Raw genomic sequence first — 20,845 nt, 5'->3', positions numbered from 1 at the left:
AAGGCTGAGGAAGGCGTGGGTTACTTTTCCGGATCCGTCCAGCTCCCAGGGCCGGTGATGCAGAGATTGTTTTTGAGATATTTCATCAAATTGAATCTGTGTCCTGTGATAGTAGATGATGTTATTTCGCCATTAGGACAAAGGGCTGATATTTGTCACCAATAAACCTAAAGATAGATCTGGAAGCCTGTATCCATCAGGTAATCTCCACAAGAGGCAGCAGGAACATGATTTACGCTCCATGCCTCTAATGTAATTAAGTGTGCATTACCAAGAAAGCTGCGCTGCTGAGATGCAAATGAGCAATGGCAGTTTACCTTGGGATTGCCTTTGTGGGGAGGTTACCATCGCGGGGCTCAAGTGCTCAAAAGTGCATGCTGCGTGTAGCAAACACAGGAAGTCCACGGGGAGAGAAAGTGCAACCCGCTCAAGAGATGGCTCGAGGCCTCTGGACTTTGTCACATCCAAGAGAACTATTACTTCATCCCTTCCCCTGCTTGTTCTCCCTGTATCCTGTGTGACCCGTGCGAGAAACATGACGCCGGTGAGCAAGAAGGAAAAGGAAAAGCCATCTGCAGGTTGCACAGTTGTGCTTTTAGATGCGCCGCAGAGAGCCAGTTGTTTTTTCTGGAAATGTCCGAAGGGCGAGCATTACTTGGAGGGCATTTCTCGGATGTCTCCCTGCCAGGGGGACAAGCACATCCCGAGAGAGAAGGACGTGGAGAAGAGCTGGAGCTGCGGGCCCTGTCTGTGTGCGGCCTCCGCCGCCCTGCGGCCTCTCCGTCCCCAAGCGCCCCGGCCTCGCCACTGAGTGAGCCTCCGGAGGGAGGCGGCCCAGCCGCGGCTGCTGCCAGTGACACGAGCTCTGGCTCGGATTAGCAGGAAACCACGTGGAACAATAATATGAGTAATAAGAACCACCATTGATTGAGTGCTACCATATTCCAGATGCAGCGCTTGAATGACCTCCTTCACCAGTTGGACACACTTAAAAAAAAGGTTACAAGGCTTTTACTTCTCATTTAATTGTTCAAAGCCTACCCGTCTCTAAAGCTACCTTCCTTGGCTCTTCCAAGAACATCATGTGTGTTGTACAGAGGGTTTGGTGTTGCGTCCAAGTGCGCTCAGGCCTTTGGAGAGATTGTCCCCTTGCTGATCCTCAGAAGGGAAGAGATTGGCTTTAATCCTTTTTCCTCCTGGGGATTCCTCAGCTCGTGCAAATTTAGTCCCTTCTCCTGAGTGGCCACATTTTTGGAGATTTTATAAAGGACAATCTTGGTAAGCGTCGAAGAATCCTGTTACACCTATTCCATATCTCAGTGTGTACTTTGCAGTCTTTTGTTTGCAATAGCTAAGAGGTGCAACTGAAGTGTTCGGAGAAAAAGCGAAGATCCACTTCAAGGTGATACAACTTGCAATGTTTGTCAGATAGAAGCCACTGGCAGCTTCTCTCTCGAAAAAAAATTGTAAGTTCTGTCTCACTTGGCAGTCTATCATACATGTGTACATAATTTAACCCTCAACAATTTTGCAGGGTAGCTCAGTTGCTCTCATGGTTAGAGTTTTTATTATTATCGGAGTGATAGTAAAAGCTAATATTTTCTTAGCACCTTCTTGGTTTCAGGAATTGCACTAGGTCATGCATAAATAATGTAGACTGTTGCTAATCCTAACCATAAGACCATGAGGTGGGTATTATCACTCCACTTAGCAAACTATGAAATCAAATCTCAGAGAAGTAATTTGTGTGAGGTTCAGTACTTTGCACAGTCCACAAGTGGCAGAGCGAGGATTCAACGGTACATCTTACTGACCACCAAACCCTGCATTGGGACCTGCCTGCAAATGTCAATTGTCCCGGAGCTGGTGGGGTGTGCTGTTCCGGGGAACCTTGTCTTAACAAAGGCAGAGGATGCGTAAAATGTACCAAGCGTTCCTCCTGAGGCAAGGAGGGACTGCGCTATGTCCTTTCCAGCCCAGGGACTGACTCATCATGAAGGAGCTGATAGTTCCATTGCCAAGCACCATCTGGCACAAAAAAAAAAAAAAATGTTAAACATACTGTTAAAGATAGAAAATGCTCGGATGTGGACTGAATTAATGGAAATATACTAGGAACCATCAGGGAAAAGGAGGTTACGTGGACAGCCGTGGTCTGGTCTGCAGTGGAGGCAGGTTTTGACCCAAGATATGAAAATATCCTGCTTGCTTCCCTCATGGTCTATGGAAATGACGCCCACCAGGCTGTGATAGGGTTGGGGTCTGGGAGCAAATTTCTGTGACCCCTTTGGCATGAGCCGCCTTCAGGAGGCCTGCAGTGCTAGTTGTGCCTCTAGATGGTGCTCATGTGCCTTCACAGCTCTTACAGCTCAGCTTCCAAAGAACTCAGGCCCGGGCTCTGTCCAACGTCTGTCCAACTTGGCGTCCAACACTGTGCTCCTCTAGGGCAGGGCGTCCACTTATGGTTAATAAAATACCAGAAGACAAACACGTTTTCATCTTATTTATTATTAATTCATTCATGTATACCTCCTCTCAGTCTAAAAAGTTTTGAGGCCAAACAGCCTGATATCCTGAGTCATACATATCCGGGGCAGGTGACACAGATTCCCTTGACATGGTCCTTCTGTCTCAGATGCTAGCGTCATTCGCATCCTCTTTGGATCCTTGCAGAGGTCAGGCCTTGGACTGTGGGTCTATGAGGGGCCGAGACCCTGGCATAGCTATGTTCTGGGGTAAAGTGTGATGTTTTGTCTCAAGTGACAAGCAGAGGACATTTGTCTTCTTCAATTCCATATTGATTCCTTGTTTGCTCTTACCTATTCTACACAGATAGGACAAAGATAAGGCAGGGTCAAGATCACAACCCAAAACACTGTGTTTGAAGGGGCTGTGAGAAACAGTGGATCTGAAAAGTTCCAAAGATACATAACAAACAACAAGCTAGGAGTATAAGAACAGGAGGGGAGGGGTGGTCCAGAGATGAAGTCCCATCATCCTTGACTCCCCAGCCATGCAAAGCGGTGAGTACCTTCGATCTGAGATGAGGAAAGTGTGGAACTAAGGCTCAGCCTGGACTAGCTGAATTTTGAGCTAGAATGGAAGCATCTCCCTTCTCCCCACCTGCCCAATACCCCATGGCTGTGCCTTTATCCCGTGAACCTGAGCTACACCTCATGCTACAGGTATTGGTAGAGACAGAAGGATATAGCTACAAAGAAGAAAAAACTCCTTACATTTTAGTAAGTGGGGGAAATGAACAAATAACAAGATCGGATGGTGACAAATGCTATGAAGATGACAAAATCAGGAGCCAGGAGAGGGAGCAATTAGAGACGGGGTTTGTTCAGCTATGGTGGTCTTGGGTGACTTTCTGGGGTGACGTTGGAGCTGAAACCTGACCAGTGAGCAAGAACGGGCTCTGCATCGTCATTCTTAATTCCAAGGACGCTGCAGCTAAAGGCAGTAGACCTCCCTGGTAAGATACTAGAAAGGCTTGGGACTCTATGCATGATAAAGAATGGGAGTGAAAAGTGGGGAAGAAAACAGGGAGATTAGTTGAAATGTTGCACATGCAATCGTCAGCTTGCACCCCTACCTCCGTGCACAGAATGGCTGTTAGCCAGCACTCACTCCTGGCAAAAGCCAACCAACAAGAGATCACAAACAAAAATAAAAAACAGAGATCTCTTTGAAAATATATTAAAAACACCATATGTGGAAGTCTAGAATAGAAAGTGTAGTGATTGTCCCCCTAGGTAAAGCTCTCCGTGTCCCGGGGCTTTTCTGGGAGAGGGGTGCTCTGGAAGAGTGGCTGGTTCCCTGGCATCTGGTAAAAGGCTGACCATCCACGAGTCTCACTCAACTAACAAAACTCTCACCCTATCTTCCATTTTCTTCAGTCTGAAGTGTAAATTGGAGAAGCAATTCCAAGATACTGAGAAAAGTTTACAATGTGAAGAAAGATGAAGATTAAAAAAACAGAAAACGGAAAGAAGTGGATACATGTAGAGAACAGAACAAAAGCAAACAAAACAAATGGACAAAGACTGTCTTGCCCTCTACTGCCAATAACACTGGAAAGGCAACATACCAATTAAGGTTAAAGAATCAGAACAAATTACTGTAAATTAAAATTGACGTCATAAAAAACTTAATAGGAAATTGGGATGAAAGAGTCAAGAAAACTTCACAAAATATAAAAGAAAAAAATAAGATGACAAATAAGTGGAAATACCCCAATGTCTATCAACAGGTGGATAGATAAACTGAGGCCCACACATACAGCAGAATACTACTCGGGAATGAAGGGAATAAACTATTGATGCCACAATATAGATGAATCTCAGAATAATTATGGTGAGTGAAATAAGCCAAACAAAAGAAGAATACGTATTGTGTGATTCCATTTAGGTAAAGTTTTGGCAATTTTCCAACTTCTTTCGCAAAGTTTACATTTTTCCATCAGTGGTATGAGAATCCTCCACTTTCTTGCCAAAACTTGGTATGGTCAATCTTTTTAATTTTGACCATTTTAATGTGTTTGTGGTGGTATCTCATTGTGGGTTTAATTGACATTTCTGAAGTGACTACTGATGTGGAGCCAACCTTCAGTGCTTATTTAGTGAAGTGTCTGTTATTCAATTATTTTGTCCATTTTTAAATTATTATTTGGTTTTCTTATTATTTAGTTCTTTACATATTCCATCCTTTATGAGCTATATGCTTTGTAAATATTTTCTCCCAGTCTGTAGTTTGTCTTTTCAGTTTTTAAAGTGTCTTTGGAAGAAAAGTTTTAAGTTTTGATGAAGTCCAATTTATCGGTTTGTTTTCTTATGGATTATACCAGGGAACTTTCACTTAACCCAAGGTGACAAAGGCTTTTTTTCCTAAATTTTCTTCAGGAATTTTATTGTTTTGCATTTTATGTTTAGGACTGTGATCTGTTTCTAAAAACAAAAACAAAATCAAAACAAATCAAACTTGCTTCAACAGTTTTAGAATTAGAGAAAAATCGCAGATAGTATAGAGTTCCCATGTGCCCCACACTCAGTTTCCCTATAATTAACAACTTGTAGTTGTATGTTACATGTATTATAATCAATGAACCAACACTGATGCACTATTATTAACTTCTTACCTTTTCTCAGATTTCTTAGTTTTTACCTAACATCCTTGTTCTGCTTCAGATTCCCATCTAGTGTAGCACATTACATCTAGTGTCATATTTCTTGAGGGTCCTGTTGGCTGTTGTAATTTCTCAGGTTTTCCCTGTTTGTGATTATATGGACAGTTTTGAGAAGTACTGGTGAGATATTTTGTGGAATGTCCCTCAGTCCTGATTTTTCTTTTCTTTTCTTTTTTTTTTAAATTTATTTATTCATTCATTAGAGACACACCGAGAGGCCGAGACACAGGCAGAGGGAGAAGCAGGCTCCATGCAGGGAGCCCGATGTGGGACGTGATTCCAGAACCCCGGGATCATGCCCTGAGCCGAAGGCAGACGCTCAACTGCTGAGCCACTCAGGTGTCCCAGTCATGATTTTTCTAATGTCTCCCTCATGATTCCATTGGGGTCGTGGGTTTTGGGAGGAAGACTATGAGAAAAAGGGTAATTTTCATCACATCATATCAAGGGTACGTATTATCAATGAGATTTATTATTATTGATGTTGACCTTGATCTGTTTGATCTCATGGGTATTTATTTTATCCTTTGGGTTATAATGCAATACTACTTTATTTCTTTTGTTATTTTGTTCCTCAGATTGATCCAGCTTTGGCCACCGGGAGTTCTTTCAGTTGGCTCCTGTGGCATAGTCATTAATATCTATATATGTGTATATGTGCGTATATATATATATATATGTATATATGTATATACACATATGTGGGTGTGTTATATACTATAACACACACACATATATGTTTGATTTTTTTTTTTTTACACTTGCTTTCCGGGCCCTACAAGATGCTATTGTCTATTCCCAGCCCCAGTCCTGGGATCAATTGTTTCTCCAAAGAGCCCAAGTCTCTTTATTGGTGAATGGTACTAGAAACCAAGACCTGGGCACTAGCTGTGCTCACTGCAACTGGGATGTTGTTTCCTTTAGGCCCTTTCAATTGATAGGGTGAAGAAATATATGTGTGTGTGTTACCCCCTGGTAGTCTCCTATCTCTGTTTCTGTATATAACCATCCATATCTACATGAAGCTCAACATGAATTCACACCGCTAGTTCCAAATCTAATCCGTTACCACAGGAATCTTTCTAGCCTCCTCCCCTGGCTTTTCTGTAAATCCTGCTCAGACAACGAGACACTTGGCTCCCACCACCGTCCACTCATCTACTTAATTGTTCAATTCCAGTACACATGTACAGCACTAGTCAGAATTTTTAACCTTTACCCCACCAGGAAACAATTTTATCAATGACTGCACGGGGCTTATGTGTGGTTCCTTTTGCACTTGAGCTTATTAACTCCATCCATTTGCAAAGTTACTCAGGTCAGCACCTTTCCCACCCATCCCCTTGTTTCTTACACTTGTGAGACACTTAGGTTCCCCAGTCATACTTTACAGTCCTTCCTTGGATTATCTGATCTCCTAAATTATTCCAAATCTGCATACATTAAAGTTTACTATTTGTGTTATAAAGTTCTATGGGTTTTGTCAAATGCATAGAGCCATGTACCTGCCACTGAAGTACCATACAGAATAATAATACTCCCCTAAAAGTCCCCTGTGCTTCAATTACACATCCCCTTTCTCTTCCTCCTGAACTTTCAGTAACCAGTGAAGATTTTACTGTCAGTATAGTTTTGCCCTTTCTAGAATGTCATATAAGTAACATCAGACAGTAGGCAGCCTTTTCAGAGTGGTTTCTTTCACTTAGCAATATACATTTAAGGTCTTTTCATGTCTTTTTACGGCCTCTTAACTCATTTCCTTTTGTCACTGAACAATATTCCATTTTATGGGCGGACCATCATTTGTTTATCCTTTCACCTATTGAAACATGTCTTGGTGACTCAAGTTCTTGGCAATTATGAATAAAGCTGCTACAAACATACGTGTGCAGGTTTTTATGTAGACATAAATTTTCAAATGCGTTAGGTAAATATCTAGGAGTGCAGTTGCTGGATTATATGGTTAAGACTATGTCTAGGTTTCTTTTTTTTATTTATGATAGTCACACAGAGAGAGAGAGGCAGAGACATAGGCAGAGGGAGAAGCAGGCTCCATGCACCGGGAGCCCAACGTGGGATTCGATCCCGGGTCTCCAGGATCGCGCCCTGGGCCAAAGGCAGGCGCTAAACCGCTGCGCCACCCAGGGATCCCTATGTCTAGGTTTCTAAGAAACCACCTAACTGTCTTCCAAAGTGGTTGTACCATTTGGCATTCCCGGGAGTAATGAGTGAGAGTTCCCGTGGCTCCCTCATCCTCGCCACCTAGTAATAGTGTCAATTTGGGAGGCGTCAGCCATTCTCATACGTGTGTGATGGTATCTCATTATTGTTTTAATTTGTGATTCCTTAGTAACAAATAAGCATCTTTTCATACGCACATTTGCTGCCTGTTAGTCTTCTATGATAAGTTGTCCAGGTTTTTGCCTATTTTTTTGATTGGGTGGTTGTTTTTTATTTTTAATTTTTATTTAATTTAAAAATTATTTTTAACATGTAGATACAAGTATTTTATCAGATATGTGTTTTTCAAATATTTTCTCCCATTCTGTGACTTGTCATTCACAGAAGTTTTCAGAAGTTTTAAATTTCTTTCTTTTTTTTTTTTTTTAAAGATTTTATTTATTTATTCATGAGAGACAGTGAGAGAGAGGCAGAGACACAGGCAGAAGGAAAAGCAGGCTCGATGCAGGGAGCCCGATGTGGGACTCGATCCAGGCACTCCAGGATCTGCCCTGGGCCAAAGGCAGATGCTCAACCGCTGAGCCACCCAGGTGTCCCAGAAGTTTTAAATTTCAATAAATCCCAATGTATCAAATTTTCCTTCATGGGTCATGCTCTTTGGCATTGTATCTAAAAACTCATAGCTAAACTCAAGGTCGCACAGATTTTTCTCCTATTTTTCTCTTCTAGAAATGTTATAGTATTGTGTCTTACATTTAGGCTTATGATCCGTTTTGAGTTAATTTTGTGAATGGTATAAGGTCTGTGTGTAGATTTTTGTTTGTCTGTTTTGGTTTTTGAGTGTCTGTGTGTGCAATTTTTTTTCTGTATAAGGATATTCAATTGTTCAAACACGGTTCGTTTAAAAAAAGATTATCCAGGACGCCTGGGTGGCTCAGTGGTTGAGCATCTGCCTTCGGTTCAGGTTGTGATCTGGGGTCCAGGTATCAAGTCCCGCATCGGGGTCCCCACAGGAAGCCTGCTTCTCCCTCTGTCTATGTCTCTGCCTCTCTTTCTGTGTCTTTCACGAATAAATAAATAAAATCTTTAAAAAAAATTATCCTTTACCCCATTGAGCTGCTTTTACTTCCTTGTTAATGATAAGTTGATTATTTGTATAAGAATATTTTCTGAGCTCTCTATTCTTTTCAGTTGATATATTAATCTCTATGAATCTGTTCTTTCACTCAACTCTGTGGTCTTAAAAAAATACTGTGTGGTCTTAATTACTATAGCTTTATAGTGAGTCTTGAGGGACGTGTGGGTGGCTCAGCGGTTGAGCATCTGCCTTTGGCTCAGGACGTCATCCCAGGGTCCTGAGATTGAGTCCTACATTGGGCTCCCGGTGAAGAGCCTGCCTCTCCCTCTGCCTGTGTCTCTGCCTCTCTCTGTGTGTTTCTCATGAATAAATAAATAAAATCTTTTAAAAATATATAGTGAGTCTTGTAGTCAGGTAGTGTCCATCCTGACTTTGCTCTTCGGTATTGCATTGACAATTCTGTCTTTTGTCTTGCTATATAAACCTTAGTCAGTTTGTCAAAAGCCACAAAAGACTTGGCTGAGATTTTGATTGGAATTGTGCTGAATCTGTAGATTCATCTGTAGAATCTACAGTGGGGGGAAGACTTGAAATCTAATTTCATTAGGAAAAGTTTTGCATTTTTGCCACATTTATGCCTCAGGAATGAGGACTTTATATTTTTATTGCTATTATTAATAAATGGTAATTTTGAAAAGCTATTACTAGCAGAATGCAAGTGATTTTGTAATAAAAGAAAAAAAACAAAGTAAGTATTGTTCAGAAAACTATAATTTTCTATGCAAAAACCTGAAAGAATGGGCAGCTAAACTTGTACATGAGAAGAGCTCTTAATAAATTAGGCTAAAAAAATCAATTATTAACATTATGGATGTGAAACTATTGGATGGATGTTGATATTATTCGGGGGCATATGTAGGCTTATCGTTAAGGGTGTTGGTATTGATCTCAGTGTGGTTATTACCCGTAACTGTACCGTGAGGTTTACTGTACGTATCTCTTGTGCATATGTACATCTATTTCCACTGATCATATGCACAGAAGTAGAATTGATGGGTCACAGGCTGTGTTTATTTTTAACTCTGGAAGAAGATACTCAAGGGCTTTCAAATATCACTCTACCTATTTCACTGTTACTGGTCATGAACACGAGGAACACCCTATATGCCACATCACACCACGTCTTCATCAAACCTGGTATTGCCGGCCTCGTCACTGGACCCGTGCTGGGAATGCTGATATTTCATTGTGGGGTTTTTTTATATGCATTTTTCTGATTCTTAGGCTCTGCACCATTTCTTATCTTTACTGCTATTTGGGTATTTTTTATGCTGATACTGTTCAGGTCCCTTGCATATTTTTCTTTTGACTATGTGCCTGCCTTAAAAATAATTTGCATAACTAAAATTTAAAATATATGTATTCAGCATGTGAGTCCTTCATCAGATGAAGTTTTGCAAATATCTACCTCCTGCCCCCCCCACCCCCCGTGGTACTGCTTTCATCTGTGCAGTCTCTCCAACTCCACTCTCTTTTCAATGGGTAAGTTAGATCATTGCAAGAGATATCAAACCCGTAACTTCTCTCTTTTTAATACCATCTTTGATATTCTCCTGTTATAAAACAGAAATTTCACCACAGATTATATCATCTATATTTTGCATTTAAGCATTCCATTTTTCTAGCAGGTAAAAATCTATTATTTTATTTATCAGCATGCTCAAGGTCCTTTGCAAACCAGAACCCAGCTCAACTGTGGAGTATGTGCAACCAAATATATATATATGTTCCTCAGGCCAGCAGGCTGATATGTACTCCATACCTTAGCAGTATCTGTTTTCTCTGTCTAGGATACCTAGAAAAAAAGGCTGTGCCAAAATTTATTACTAACGGTAGATGGAGGGGGGGCTGCAATTATAGGCAGCGAAAGTGAAAAGGAAATTAGGAAAGGAGAGGCCTTTGTCTGCTTGCTTCTTCCTAATGCCTGTATCTGATTGATCCAGGATCTTCTCACAAACATTTAACACAGCTTTGCATAGGAGTCATTTTACCCAGGCCCTCTGGGGAGCTACTGGGGAATCCAGATGCCACCTCCGTGATGTGGTATTTCATCTGCATACACAAGTAGCGTGTGGAACCCCAAGCTCCATGGATCCAGGCACGTCAGACCGAAACAGCAGGAATGGGGAATGTAGAGGTTTGGCTAGAGGAGCTGGCCTGTCTGCCCCGCCAAGGAGAAGGCACACAAGTGTTCCCATGGGGGAAATGAGGCAACATGGGAGGCAGCGACTGGGCTCTGGGTCTGGCAGGTGGCCTAGGCCAAGGGCAGACGGGGCCAAGTGAGCGTGGGGATGGGCAGAGCTGGGTTCTGCATCTTTTATGCTCTCGTCCACGTCCACTGCGGTTGCCCTTCAGAATAGTAATCTGATGAAGGTAAAAGCCACAGTAAAAGCACAGGAAGGAAAGAGGAAGAGATCATCTCATCTCAGTGGGTCTGACACCTGTGGTTTGACTAAGTCATTTGGTTACACATCAAAGGGAGTTCTCTCAAAAGGCAGGATTTCTAAATTGTCTCTGTTTTGCTCCCCTCCCCCCATTGTTACAATGATTCTTGCTGCCGGATGCCACAATTACTACTTCTTTTTCTAGGTGGACAGAGCCTTCATTTTCCTCTGTCTCTGGATATTTTGTGGCTATTCTCTTCCAGATAATAGTACTTACTTTAGGTAGGGATACCTATTCCTTTTTCATGGCATGTCACATCTATGAAGAAAAATAATGGGGCACCTGGGTGGCTCAGTCGGTTAAGCATCCAACTCTTGATTTTGGCTCAGGTCTAGATCTCATGGGTCATGGGATTGAGCCCCACGTGAGGCTCCTTGCTCAGTGGGGAGTCTGCTTGAAGATTCTCTCCCTCTGCCCTCCCCCTACTCGTGTACATGTGTACATGCTCTCTCTCTAAAATAAATAAACCTTTATAAAAAAAAAAAGAAAATGAATGGAGGTAAATGACACTGAAGGAAATGAGAAAGCATTCTCACTGCTGATCTTCAGATTCTAAGGTCTTCTGTTTGGTTTTGAGGATAGAAATGAGTGTTAGAATAACTTACTATTAAGAAATGTTCTTTCAATTACTGTGTCCTTCTCAGCCCCAGCTCCATGCCACAGGGCTGCCATGATGGGCCCTGGAAAAGAGAGAGATGAATGTCTAACATCTCCCCTTGGGAATCTCATATTCTCACTGGCAAATCATAATGAATATATCCCTTATACTTAAGAGCAAACCACAATCATTTATGTGACGATATGAATTATAAGTTTAGTAGGACCTCAGATAAAGGAGTTGTTGTGAGCTTGAGCCATCCACAAATTTTCCTTAGCACAGCAAGCCTGAAGTCTAATAATTCAGGTTCTTTATGGTGAGAAGGATCAACATTCTTGGCAGTGTCAGGAATGAATGTGGCATGGGTGAAAGGAGCAAAACTTAAGAGGCTGGGAGGAGTGGGTTATGGTTATTTACAGCTTCAGAACAAATTGTCCCTGTGTTACTGATTTAAAACAACAACCATTCTATTATATCTCACAACTTGGTGGGTCAGGAATACTTGCCAGTGCTCATCGGGCAATTCTTCTGCTCCACATGACAAAGACTGAGGTCACTTGGTGTATTCAGTTAGTGGGATGGCCCAAAGGGCCCAAGGTGGCTTCATTCACCATCTCATACTTCAGTGGAGTAAATTGAGAGGCTGGGGTAGGCCAGGACTATCAACTAGATTGTCAATAATGGTCTTTCTGCCGTGGTGGTCTCCAGGCAGACTTCAAATATGGCAGTTCAGGGCTTCCAGAAAGAATGTCACTCCCCTCCCCCACCCAAAAGGACAAAAAGCTGAGAAAAGAAAGCTGCTCATTCATTAAACAGGCCCAGAAAAGTTTGCAGCTAGTTTTTTTGTTTTTTGTTTTTGCCATATTCTACTGAGCAAAGCAATCACAGAACACACAGTTTTAAGAGGAGAGGACATTCCTTCAATTTTTGGAAGGAGCATCAAAGAAATCTGTGGCCATATTTAATCCACCAAACACAGACACTGAGAAAAGCAACTGGTACATCTGATAAGTCAAGGCTGTTGTTCAGCACAGTGGTCCACATCCCACCTCTGGACAATGGGAGTGTCCTCCACTCCTTTGTTAAATATTTACACAGTGTGTGCTATGTTCTGGCAATGTTTTATGCCCTGGGGCTAATAAAGAGAATTTTTAAAAGGGAATAAAACAGAGACTCTGCTGTTGCATGGCTCACATATTAGTGGGCCATGAGAGAAAATAAGAACAGGAATTAAAAATATCAGGTGGTGATATGTGTTGTGAAGATAGTTCAGGTATGATTAGGGGAAATGCTGAATGGGATGGTCATAAGAAGTTGAAGTCCAAGAAGCTGACACTTAAGCTGGGGCCTGAGAGATAAGGAGAAGGCAGTGATGATGGGAGGGTCCAAAGGGAATAATGCTGCTGTCAGAGAGCAAAGTTCCAAAGTTGGGAAGGACTTGACATCAAAGGCCGAGAGGACCAGTGCAGAGGGAGCTAGGTGAAGCATTCTTCTGTGGCCTTCAGACCATATCCGTGCTCTCTGACTTCCTCCGCAGGGCAGTTCCCTGTGGGAGCTTCCAGGTGGTCACAGTAGGCCAACAGGCTGAGCTCAGCTGCCAGCTTCCCCACCACAGCGAATGTGCAAGTGGGCTGATCTCAGGATCACACTCCCAACTGATTTACTTGTAGGAGGATAGGAGAGCATTCTCTGGAAAAAGCACTCACTAGCATATGAATTGCATTGTTTTCCAAAGGGCACCCTGGGAGAAGGCAAACTGACCTTGGAAATTCACAACATCCTTGTTTTTGATCAGTACCACTGTTTGTTTAAAGACCTTAACACCTGTGAAGAGGCCGCCATGGAGCTAAGGGTAAGAACAGAGGGGAGTCCTTGGTAACGCTCCTCTGGACCCGAGACCCTGAGCTCATGAATGCTGGATCATGAGGAAATGATCTCAAGTCATTTAAAAATTATGTAGCTACTTACATTCAAATGAATTTAATTAAAATTTGTGTTGCTCAGTCTCAACGTTTCAAGTGCTCAGTGGCTACATGTGGTCAATAGCTACCATTCTAGAGCACACAGGTTTGAAATATTTCCATCACAGCAGAACGTTCTATTGGACCACATGAGCCTCGAGGCTAAACACGGAGACCTACTGTCCCACAACAGCTCAGATTTCCAGCTGCCCAAGCCGTGCCCACCCAACTCTGAACACTGCAGGCAGACGGGATCCCCCGCACGTTAGGGGCATGTTAGTGTCTGAAGTGCCCCAAAATGCTTCTCTCTTGATCACTAAAGGTGAAGAGGCGGAAATCTGATCTATGGCCTCACCTGGTGTCCAAGTCTTGGTACTGCATGTTCAAAGCAAGAAATCCAGAGCAACAGATAACTGCCCGCATTAAGAAGACAGAAAGATCTCAAATAAACAATCTAAAGTCGCACCTCAAGTAACTAGGAAAAGAACAGACTAAGCACATAGTTGTTGGGAGAAAGGAAATAACAAAAACCAGAACAGAGACTGGGAAGCCAATAGACAAAGTCAATAAAACTATGAGTCAGTTTTTTAAAAAGATAAACACAATTGGCAAACCTTTAGCTAGTCTGAGAGAACAGGGGGAAGACTCAAATGGATTAAATCAGTAACGAAAGAGGCAACTTGGGACCCTGATAGAAATACATGTGATTATAAAAGGCTACTGTGGACAATTATACCCCAACAATTAGATAAACAAAGAAGAAATGAGTAAATTCCTAGAGACATACAACTTATGGAGACTGAATCAGGGAAGTAGAACATATGAACAAATCAATAATAGGTAAGGACATTGCATCAATAATCAAAAATCTTCCAATGAAGCAAAGCCCAGGACCAGATGGCTTCACTGGTGAGTTCTACCAAATATATGTAAAAACTTTTTTTTTTTAATAAGAAACTCAATCCCTATATGTAAAAACTTAATACTGATTCTTTGCAAACTCTTCCCAAGAAATTGAATATTTCCAAATGCATTTTGTGAAGCCTTTATTACCCTGATACTAAAGTCAGACGAGGCACCACAAGAACAAATTGTAGACCAATATTTCTGATGAGTACAAATGCAAAAATCTATAACAAAATACTAGCAAACCAAATTGCACAGCACATTACAAGGACCGTACACCATGATTAAGTAGATTTACCCCCGGGATGCAAGGATGGTCCAACATATACAAATCAATAAATTGATGCACTTTTTATAAAATAAAGAATTAAAATCATACGATTATCTCAATAAATGCAGAAAAGGTACTTGACAAATTCAACATCTTTTCATAATAAAAGTTCAACAAATTAAGTATATCCAAAGATTTTTATTTATTTATTTATTTGAGAGAGAAAGTGAGCACAGAGGGAGAGGAAGAGGAAGAAGCAGACTCTCCGCTGAGCAGAGAGCCCAATTCGGGGCTTGATTCCAGGACCCTGAGATCATGACCTGAGCCAAAGGCAGATCCTTAACCGACTGAGCCACCCAAGTGCCCTTCAACAAATTAAGTACATATGGAATATACCTCAACATTCTTTCATGATAAAAATTCTTTAGAAATTAGATATAAATGGAATGTACCTTAAACTAAATGTAGATGAAATACATCTCAACAGAGTAAAGACCTTGAGCTTAGCCCACAGACTCAATAGTGAAAAGCTGAAAGCTTTTTCTACCCAAAGATCAGGAGCAAAACACAGGTGTCCCCTCCAACCAGGCCTATTCATACAGCCCTGGAAGTCCTAGCCAGAGCAACTAGGAAACAAAAAGAAAGGAAAAAAAAGAAAAGAAAAGAAAAGAAAAGAAAAGAAAAGAAAAGAAAAGAAAAGAAAAAGTAAAAGAAAAGAAAAAGTAAAAGAAAAGAAAAAGTAAAAGAAAGAAAGAAAAGATATCCAAATGAAAGAGATTTGGAAGTAAAATGTCTCTGCAAATGATACGACCTCATATAAAGAACACCCTAAAGATTCTACCAAAAAAACTGTTAAAACTAATAAGCAAATTCAATAAAGTTTCAGGATACAAAAATCAACATATAAAAATTAGCCACATCTCTATATATTCGTTTTTAAACAATCTGAAAAATAGACTATGAAAAAGATTCCATTTATAACAGTATTAAAAAGAATAAAATACTTAGGAGTAAATTTTACCAACAAGGTGAAAGATCTGTACACAGAAAAGTGTAAGACATTGATGAAACAGGACTTGCCTTGCCCAACATCCATTTGCGAGATGATAATGAGCTGTGGTAGACAGGTGGGCTGAGGGTCACTGAGGCTCAGAGAGAATGTGTGGTTCCATAGAGCAGAGAAACCCAGGAAAAGACATCTGCACAGAGATTTAGGATTTCAGAGATTTACAGAAAGCTCCGCATTTCAAGGAGCTTCAGCATAGCATTCCAGAGAAAGTTTCCAAACGTTCAGAGAAATACAGAAAGCTGTAGATATTTGCGTATTTTCAGAGATATATTGGGAGAGCTGCACAGATCAGTGGGAAAAGTTCAGAGCAAGATTGGGAGTAGAGAAAATGGAATCGAGATTTTTCTGACACCCTGGCTCCCACACGCCTGGAATGTGGCTGGGAACCTTTGACGTTTTACCGCAAAATGAAAAGCCCAGTGAGCCCCCATCTAGCAGATACTGTATGCGGAGCTTTGGTTCCAAATGCGAGGTGAAAGGGGGGGGGGTGTGTGCGAGGTAAGGGCAGTCACGGGGTTTCTCAGAGGACCTCGCAGGGAAGATGCTAAAATTTGTCCTATTCCTCCCCCCAGTGGCCATGTCCTGAGAAGTGCAAGCTTCCCAAGGCCTAAGAGCTGCCGGGCCCAGTCACCTCCCTCCAACCAGGGCCTTTCAGAGAATCCACACCTCCCGCCTTTCTCTGAATTCAGACGTGACTGCAGACAGTTGGGTGCGCTCATCCTGCCTTTGCCAGCGATCACCGACCGCGCCAACCACGGGCAGACGGTTTTATAGTCTCTCCTTCGGCGTCCACACCAGCCAAAGCCAGGTCTCCGCGGATTGAGCCCACCGGGGGTGAGGGTCACAAGTTAATAAGCCGGGGTCGTGCGAACCTCTGTTGGTCTCCTTTCAGACCCCAGATCCGCTTCTCTCTTCCTACCTCCAAGCTCTCCAGCTCAACCCCCTTAAAGGGAGGGCCATTCTCCACTTTATTTTCTCCCGCTGCAGGCCCAGCACAGGACTGGATACACAGTAGATTGTGACCAAACTAACTGATGACTGATTGATCACGTGACACTCCTGGACCAGCTGTCACTGTCAAACAGATGTGACCACATGGTCCCCCGGGATGACCCCTGGATGCCTCCACATTGCAAGTGTCTCCTTTGCCCTAGCCTTTCGATGGTTTGGGATAGGACTTGTTTTCTCTGGTCCTATCTCTAAATTCTGCTCCCCCACTTACCCTTCCTACCTACCTGATGAGCATCCTACCTGGGAACCCAAGCCTGGGGTCCAAATGCCTAGGGACCAGATGATTGGTCTGCGCCCAACGGGAGCCAGTGCCTGGCTAGAAAGCCATTCCAGGACATGCCAGCTGATTTTCCCGAAACCCTGGTAGGGTAGCTGAGGTCAGTGAGCTAGAGGATGCCCTACCTACTGCAGGCCATGAAGCAGGGGAGCCAGGAACCCTACAGAAATGAGGAAATGTCCTCAGGTGATGGATGCAGGGAACAGACAGGACAGTGGACAGTGGAGTCTAGCCGAGCAGGCATTCCAAGCCTGACAGGGGGCCAGTCCTTCCCTCGCTGAGATTCCCCCTTCAAGTTGACCAGATGTGATTCTGACGGGTCCTCACAAGCTACCCGGCTTCTAGCTGCAGAGTAAAATCCAGATGGCGAGCCTGATCTGGCCTGGTGGGCAAGGAGCACGGGCCAGGGGGGGCCTGCGGGAGAGAGGTCCCCCAGAGCCCTTGGGGACCTGCACCCAATTCTTGCTCTGCCACTCACCTGCCTTCCCACCTTGGACAAGAGACTGGGACTCTGAGCCTCACTTTTCACACAAGACAACCCAAGGTCGTAACTTGCCCCCCCATCCCCCCTCCCCCCTCCCCCCCGCAAAGGGAACTCACATTTCCTGATCTCCACACCAGCTGTAAGCGTCAGTGTCCATTGCCTGAGGAATGGAGCTGAGCTCAAGCTCTCCCCCTACCCCAGCCCCCCAGCCCGTCTCCTGTCCCAGGGGAATATGAGGGTTTACAGTACACCTAAAATGGTGCGTCGAGCACCTATAAGGTTGGTGCCTACTGGCATCCTCCCCAGGGTCTCCCGAAAGCACAGCTTCTTGAGGGATTTGGGAGGAAGGTGCCCAACCACCACCCTTTTCAAGAAGCTCTGGGGCAGGGTGACGAAGAGGAAAGACCACTGACCTTGTAGCTGGTGGCCTTGGGAGTCCAACTCTGTCTTTTTTTTTTTTTTTAAGATTTTATTTATTTATTCATAAGAGACACAGAGAGAGAAGCAGAGACACAGGCAGAGGGAGAAGCAGGCTCCATGCAGGGAGCCCAATGTGGGACTCAATCCCAGACCCTGGGATCATACCCTGAGCAAAAGGCAGGTGCTCAACCTCTGAGCCACGAGAGGCCCCATTTCTGTCTTGCTGTAAACTCTGCCCAAGACCCTGCAGTCCCGGGAAACTTGTTGGCTTCTCAGGGCCTTCGTTCCTTCAACTGTGAAGTCAGGACAGGCCCCTTTTCCTTATTTTATTTGGTGAAGTCTAAAAATGATACTTCAGAATAAGGAAATTTAATTGGCCAGAGCCATTTAGGTTTTATTCCTGAGCATCAACTTTCAACAGGGATTGTTTCTTAGCCGGCATATCAAAGTCCTGGCTCTTATGGGGTCACATGTAATAATGTTGTCTTCATTGCTTTGTATATCATGTGTAAATTAGGAAATGAATTTATAGCTGACATTGTGTGAAATTAAAAAAAATAATAATAATCCAGTCCTTCCAAATGTAGAGCTTTTCAGCTTGGGGTATTTTAAATCAGGGCTAGCGGGCAGAGAATAAAAAGAGAACAGTGGGCAGTTTGGACTATAAAGTGTGGGACCCCTAGTATCTCCCAGCATCCACTCTTCTCTGTTAATGAGTAAAAAAAAAAAAAAAAAAAAAAAGGCAGGTTCTTGCCAGGGCACAGGCCACCCAAAATCCTGATGGCATTTCCCATCCTCCCCCGCAGCCTAGATGTGAACTCATGACTGAGTTCCAGGCCACAGGATATTAATGGAAGTGTTGTGTGCCATTTCTAGAAAATGTGCACTGGAACGTCGAGGCGGTGGCTGGATTCGGAGCAGCCACTTTAAACAATGAGATGGAAGGTGGGAGGGCAGCAAGATAAAGGGGTTCGGTCCTCATAGGAAATCGTGAGCTACCTTACCAGTCTTGTTCTGTTTATCTCCAGATCTTTATGTGAAAAATAACCCCTTTGTTGTTTAAGCTGCTTTTAATGTGGGTATATATTATATTATAGATGGACTTAGCTCCAGCTGATACATGTAGTTCTGCTAATGATGATTTGCACGGTTTTGACTTTTATATTTTATACAGAGCATTCAGGGGAAAGGAGGAAACTAATACGGTACGTATTTATTCATTTATTTAATAAAACTGTTTTATCAAATGAATGAATGAATGATCACTGTTTTAGCAGTGATCCGCTGTGTACCAGGCCCCGTGCTGCGCACTAGGGAAGAAATGAGTCCAACACACCTCTGCCCTCCAGGAACCCACCCCAACAGGGCGGACAGACGAGCGGTTATAAGACGACTAATAGGAGTTCTGGGGGGGGCCACACAGGCAGCCGCGGGGTGTCACATGACCCAGAATTCAGGAGAGGGCATAAGGTGGGGGGTGAGAGGGCATGGTGCAAGGAGCGGGAGCCCAGTCCCCAGCCTCTGTCCACCTGCCAATCCCAGGGTCCTCAGACCTCCTTGACCAATTTCTTGTGAGAGACGGTGGAGACCATTTATTTTCTTCCCAGCAAGGGCCAGATGCGCACGGAGAGTTCTCCAGAGTCTTGTTCGGGTGGTCGTGGGCTCTGCGGCCTGAAGGGGACCTGGTGAGGTGTGTGTGGGGGATTACTGACTCAGCATGAAGCCATGCTCCCCAACCTCACCTGTGACCCTTTGGGGGGCTCACACCTATTTCCTCTGCTGCCTTCTGCCACTTGGGCACAGCTGTTCACTCTTGGATTGTGCTCGGTTCCTCCTAAAGACTAACGTCTTGCAGAGAAGACAATGGATGCTGGGCACTCCCCATCCTCCTGTGACCTCTCAGTGGGCCCAGGGACTCAGAGCTGGTGCTGCCATAGAGGCGCTCATCGTCTAGGGGGGACCTGGCCTGGGGCGGCACTGCTGGGGGGTCAGGGAGCACAGGGCCTGTGAGAGGAGCTCCCCAGCCTGGGGTCCCAGGCAAGTGGTGGTCAGAGAAGGGGAGGAGAGGAGGGCTGCTCAGAAGGGTCTAGTAAATCACCAGGCCCTGGACACGCTTCCTCTGAAAGTCCTGTTTCCTGTCTGAGGCTCAACGGGCCTTCCTCCCGGCTGAGGGTGACATGGGGAGGGGTGGCCACATCCCTCCAGCCTCCCTTCCCAAAGCAACGGCCACTTCCCTGGTTGGCCGGAGAACAGCCGCGCTGTCACAGGCTGCAGGGACGGTGCGCACACAGTTCCTCCAAGAAGCTGTCACAGAGACCGGGTCAGACAGGCAAGAGGTCAGCTGGGGGAAACAACGAGAAGCCAAATGGAGGGAAGCCGGAGAAACCGGGAGGGAAGAGGGGAAGGCCAGACAGATTCTAGGCAGTTCTAAGAAGGTTTCTGCTGGCCTGGGAGGAGCCCTCCAGCCAGAGATGGAGACCACACTGCCTGCCTGCAGGAGAGGGCACGCACGGTGTCAGCCGTGCTCGTCGCTGGCCGAGAGCATCTGGGTGAGCACGGCGTTCAATGCCCAGGGGCTGTGGGTGCGGCACAGGCCTGCTGAGCTCCACCACTGCCAAGGCCACCACGGCAAGGCTCCTAGGTGCTCCGTCTCACATTTGGGGGGGCAGGCACCTGTTAGATCATTCTCACCCTGTGGACCTCAGCCACTCCAAGACAGAAATAATCTGGCATCTCATGGTTCAGCTTCCCCAACTCTCTGTTTCCAGTGTATTATTACTTCATTGCACAGATGCAAAATGTTGTGCTCAGTGGGTTAAATACTTCTTCCATCACGGTGTGGCTAGTGAGCAGCAGAACCGGGACTCACACTCCCACCCCACCCGTGGCTCTCCTG

The sequence above is a fragment of the Canis lupus genome, chromosome 15 (assembly GCF_011100685.1).
Source record: "Canis lupus familiaris isolate Mischka breed German Shepherd chromosome 15, alternate assembly UU_Cfam_GSD_1.0, whole genome shotgun sequence".
In the NCBI taxonomy this organism is placed as follows: Eukaryota; Metazoa; Chordata; class Mammalia; order Carnivora; family Canidae; genus Canis; species Canis lupus.
Note: the sequence above shows the minus strand (reverse complement) of the source record.